Below are 6,000 nucleotides of genomic sequence, written 5' to 3'. Positions count from 1 at the left end.
CACAGCAGTGAGAGGCCCGCGTACCACAAAAAAAAAAAAAAACAAAAAAAACAAAAAACATTCCTGGGAGGATAACACATTGACTATCGGTCCCCAGCATCTTAGAATCCATTCATCATGCTTTCATCACCCTCACCCAGACCATTGCAGCAGCCCCCTTAGCAGCTGCCCTGGTCTGCTTTTTCCTCCCTCCCACTCATCTTCTCCTCTCCTGCCAGCGATTACTTTTAAAAAACTCAGTCCTTGTTGCTTCCCTGCCTAACAACTTCCCCTTCTCCTATAGAATCCAATTCAAACTCCTTAGGGTTCAAGGTCTCTCATTTTTTAGTCCCTGCATGGAGATGGAGACTCTTCACTTCCGTCACCCACACCCTGAGCGTTTGTTTCCCGAACAAACAAGCCTCTTTCACATCTTTCTTCCCCGGGGTGTTCCATTTGCCCTTCCTCTTCCCGTCCTCCTGAACTGAGATGCACCTGAAATTGTATCCCTATTGGGCTGGGTTTCCACATCCCACCCCATGCTTCTATGCACCCTCTGTCCTGCCTTTCTCTTCACCCAGAGATTCTTTTTAGATCCCTGTAGAAAGACTCTCATCCCAGGGTCCCATGATTATGTTTGGGTCTATCGAATATAATATAAAGAATAGATTATATTATATTCTTTCATATATATATATGGATACAATAGGTATGATAATATTCCTTCCCCCTTTCTACTGTGAGTTCTTTGGGGACAAGGACTTTGTCTAATTCATCTGTTTGCTCCAGATCCCAGCACCGGCTACACAGCCAGCCTTCAACAAACATGTGTTCTCTGCCACCCCTGACAGTCAGCTAGGAGATTCTGATATGGAAAAAAGGAGTGATGGGGCAGAATGGGGTAAAAGCATTAACATACTTTGGTCTGAATACAGCAAGCAGTCACTTGAAGCCTGGATCCAGGAGAAGAATCATAAAAGGTAAGAACTCAGGACCGGCATCACCTTCCAAGTCCTGGCCTCCAGGTCAGCCCAACCTTAGCAAAGACTGCTAGCCACTTACAGCTTCTAAAACCTCTCTGCCAGAGTTGATATCATTTTATCTTTTTTTTTTTTTTGGCTTCGTTGGGTCTTCGTTGCTGCGCGCGGGCCTTCTCTAGTTGCAGCGAGCTGAGGCTACTCTAAGTTGCGGTGTGCGGGCTTCTCATTGCGGTGGCTTCTCTTGTTGCAGAACACGGGCTCTAGGCGTGCTGGCTTCAGTAGATGTGGTGCGTGGGCTTCAGTAGTTGTGGCTCGCAGGCTCAGTAGTTGCGGCGCACGGGCTTAGTTGCTCCGCAGCATGTGGGATCTTCCGGGACCAGCGCTGGAACCCTGCAGGGGGCCAGGGCCTGTCCCCTGCATTGGCAGGCGGATTTTTAACCACTGTGTCACCAGGGAAACCCCGTCATTTTATCTTGACTCCCAAATTTAAATTTCCAAATATACGTGTGTTATTTTTCTGTCATCAGTTTCTAATTTAACGGCGTTAGAGTCAGAAAACGTGGTCTGTGTGTTCCTGATTTTTTGGAAACTTAGTAACCTTTATTGCATAATATATGGCCAATTTCTATAAACACTTACACAGGAAAGACTATGTAAGCCCCAACTGTGGGGCACAGGGCTCCCTGTATGTCCACCAAATCGATCTGGTTCTGTGAGCTGTTCAAACCCTCGACAGCGGTACTAACTCATGGTCTGCTTAGTCTAAAGTCCATTGTGTTTAACATCTGCCCCTGTGATGGTGAGATTCACAGCCTCCCCTCCTAATTCACTCTTTCTCGAAAAACATTATCTGCTCTCACTTGCCTCAAAGAGTTGTCAGCTCCAGGGAAGAGAGGGTTTGTGAACTACAAAGCACCCCATAATTGTTACTGCTGAAAAGTTTCGCAACACCTCTCACCATCTTGAGAAGAATAAAAGCCTTTTTAAAAAATTAATTAATTTATTTATTTATTTTGGCTGCATTGGGTCTTCATTGCTGCACATGGGCTTTCTCTAGTTGCAGCGAGCGGGGGCTATTCTTTGTTGCGGTGCAAGGGTCTCTCGTCGCGGTGGCTTCTCTTGTTGTGGAGCATGGGCTCTAGGAGAGCAGGCTTCAGTAGCTGTGGCGCACGGCCTTAGTTGCTCCGTGGCATGTGGGATCTTCCCGGACCAGGGCACGAACCCGTGTCCCCTGCATTGGCAGGTGGACTCCCGACCACTGTACCACCAGGGAAGTCCCCTAAAAGGCTTTTTAATAGTTCTTTTAGGCCTTCTTCCCATCTTCCTCCTCATTGCTTCCATGGCTGAACACCTACTGTGTGTGGGCTCTGCTCACTTCATTCCTGGGTTTCCCCTCCGATGCCCGTGAGGAGGTGTCATTAGTCTCAGAGGGAAGAGCCTTGCTCAGATCCCAAGATCATAAAGCAGCGGAGTCTGGAGCAGAGCCCAGGCTGGCCTGCCTCCAAAACCTATGCTTTTATTATGTTTTGTTTCATTGCTTAAATTGTTTTTCTAACGATGAAATATTTCATATGTATACAGAGTCATATACATAACACTATATAGAAAGTATACAGAATAAGCCCTACCACGCAGCCTTAAGCATAGTACATTCTAGATGCTTTTGAATCCACCTGTGTGCCCACCCCATTCTCATTCCCTCCACCCTTTTCTCTGGGGTATCCACTCTCCTTAATTTTATGGGTATTTTTTTCACCTTGCTTTTTTCTCGGTAGTTTTACTATGTGTGTGTATATTATACATAGATGTGTGTAATAATATATTATTGAGTTGTGCATAACTGAACTTCAGTTAAGTGGGTTCATACTACACGTATTCTTCTGCAACTTGGGAGATTCATCTTTATTAATTTGACTAGAGGGATATATTCATTTTCACTTCTATATAATTCCACTGTATGAATGTATATCACCATTTATTTATTTCTCCTACTACTGGTGGATATATAGTTTGTTCCTACTTTTTGCTTAACAATGGTGCTGTAAATACGCTTATCTCTTGGTGTACATATGCAAAAGTTTCCCTAGAGTGTAAGTACTAGGAGTGTGTCTTAGCTTGGGCTGCCATAAGAAAATACCAGAGACTGGGTGGCTTAAACAGCAAAAATTTATTTCTCGCAGTTCTGGAGGCTAAAAGTCCAAAATATAGGTGTCAGCATGGTCATTATCTGGTGAGAATTCTCTTCCTGCTTGTAGACAGCCACCTTCTCACTGTGTCTTCACATGGCAGAGAGAGACAGCAAGCTCTCTTATAAGGGCACTAACCCCATCATGAGGACCCCACCCTCATGGCCTCATCTAGACCTAACTATGTCTCAAAGTCCCCATCTCCAGATACCATTCCACTGGGGGGTTAAGGCTTCAACATGTGAATTGAGGAGGGGAGCACAAGTCGGTCCAAAGCAGAGTGGAATTGCTGGGTCATAGGTTACACCTATCTTCAACCTTACTAGATATTGCCAAACTGTTGTCTAAAGAAGTGAATTCAAACTCCATGCTCCTGACCTGCTTCCTAACTCAGCCACCTGCCTCCTTCAGTATGCCTCCCGTTAACATTCTTCACCCAGATTCAAAATGTTCTCTCTCCAAGAGCTTAAGAATCTTTTATGTGTCATGATCTGTTTCTCTTCCCTGCCCCCTTGCCCGGCCATCTTACCTTGTTTGTCTCCTCCCACCATCACTTCTCCCCACCTTCCTGGTGATGACACTGGCTGACACACGCCCACACCCTACCTGTGCTCCAGGAATCCAGTGTGCTTCCAGGGGCAGAGTAGAAACTAACATTCCTCTCTCAAAGGCATGTGGAGAGATGGTGCCCCAGCCTCCCTACAGTTAACCACCGTGAACAAGCCAAGCAGTGACAGAATCAGTGGGCGCTGAAAATCTTAGAGGTAGAAGAGGTCCAAGCAATCGTCGTCTACTCCCCCTTTAACACAGGAGGAAATGAACTCCTAGAGGGGAAAGTGTCTTGCCCAAGGTCACCAAGCCAGTGAGGGGCCACTGGGCTGGAACAATAAGTCCTGTGTTGTGAGCAGAAGTTACCATCCCGGCTGTTTGTAGGGACAAGGGTGACATTATTCTAATTCTGGTTTTTGGATACAAACAGCGAGTCTCATCATAGTCTAAAGAAGAAAATTTAGGTGGTCCCAAATGAATCACCTGTTTGGGGAACTGATTTTGGGGGGCTAATTTTACGTCCAACCAAAGCAGACAATAATCAGTACATTATAGCAAAGGGTTTGTTTATAGCATAGGACAATGAATACCTTGTTCATACCATCATTCATTCAAAAAGTATTTCTTGAACAGCTGCTATGTGCCATATTCTAGGCACTATACCAGGAAAGCAGGGGAGGGAGGGGAAACAGGCGAAAATCCCTGCCTTCTTGGAGCTCACTTTCTAGTGGGTGATAACAGACAATAACAAACAAAAAAACACAAAAAACGAACAAGCACATAAATATCAGTGTGTAGGTGTCTGTGTGCGTCGAGTGGTAGCCACCACTATGAAGACCAGCAAAGCCAGGTAAGAGAGAGACAGAAAACAAGGGCCAGCAGGGGGCGCTGTCTGTGATAAGGTCTGTGGGAGGGTAGAAGGAAATGAAGTCAGAAAGATGGCAGGACCAGATAGATCATTTGGGTTTATCTCTATTCATTGCTCTATAATAAATTGCTGTAGGCAAACTTTGTGGCTTCAAATATTTTAAATGTATCATCTTGCAGTTCTGGAGGTCAGAGTAGGACATGGGTCTCACTGGGCTGAAATCAAGGTGTCAGTGGGGCTGGGTTCCTTCCTGGAGGCTCCAGGGGAGAAACCCTTGCCTCCTCTTTTCTAGCCTCCAGAGGCTGACGTCGCTCCCTGCCTCCTGGCCCCCTTGTCTCTACCTTCAAAGGCAGCAGCAGGGTGTCAGGTCCTTCTCACCTGAAATTCCTCTGACCATCTTTCCATACCCACGAGTCCACCTCTCTGATCTCAGCCTGGCAGGGTTCTTCACTCTTAGGGACTTGTGGGATTAGGGTTGAACCCACTCGGATCACCCAGGGTACCTTCCCCTTGTCAAGGCCCATCCTCTTAATCACATCTGTAGCATCCCTTTCACCACGTGAGGTAACACACAGGCTCCAGGCATCAGGCCATGGACATTTGGGGGCCGTTAGTCTGTCAACCACCAAAGCCACTGGAGGATTTTGGTAGAAGAGTGACCTGATTTCTAAACAGCTGCTTGGCAGGGGACAGACCACGGGAGGCAAAGGTGGGTGGGGGGCGGGGCAAGGGGCCCAGCTAGGAAGCTGCTGCAAGTACCCAGGGCAGGAGGTGGCGGGGAAGGAGGACGTGGATAGGAGCCGTGGAAGTTTCAAGAGGCCTTCTTTCTGCGGGTATATTTTAAAGGTAGAGGCAATTGGATTGTCTGACCAACTGGACGTGGAGGGTGGCAGGAAGAGAAGAGTTGTGTGATTCCAAGGATCTTGTTCAGAGAATGGAGTTGCCTGTCATCGGAGGGAAGACGCTTAAAGAAACAAGGGGCGGGGAGGGATGAAATCAGGTAATACTTCCACCCACCAGAGTTAAGCTAGTGCCTCTGCTCTGGCCCCCAGCTTTCGGGATTTTATATTTCATTTGGGAAATCAAGACACACAAGATAACACAACTGATTACTTCTGATACATCAGAACTTACACTTACAAGTGAACACTATCGCCAAAGCTGTCATCTCGGGAAGCCATATACATTTATTCCAAGGCTGCTGCCCAAACAGCCAAACAGCCAAAACATCCTTGGAACTTCTTTCTAGGAACTGGATTGATTTACGGGCTGTAAAGAACATCAGCCTTGTCATTTCTCCCTCAGAAGTTCAGTTCGAACATTGACTTTATTCCCCGGACCTGACTCAACCTCCAAAGAATTAAAACCATTTTCCCAGGATAATTGGCCACCACAGAGGACAGTCACATCTCTAGCTGTGGCCGTGCCACTGGAAAAG

Source organism: Physeter macrocephalus, chromosome 18, assembly GCF_002837175.3.
Source record: "Physeter macrocephalus isolate SW-GA chromosome 18, ASM283717v5, whole genome shotgun sequence".
Classification (NCBI taxonomy): Eukaryota; Metazoa; Chordata; class Mammalia; order Artiodactyla; family Physeteridae; genus Physeter; species Physeter macrocephalus.
The sequence above is the reverse complement of the archived record's forward strand: the minus strand, read 5'-3'. Positions refer to the sequence as shown.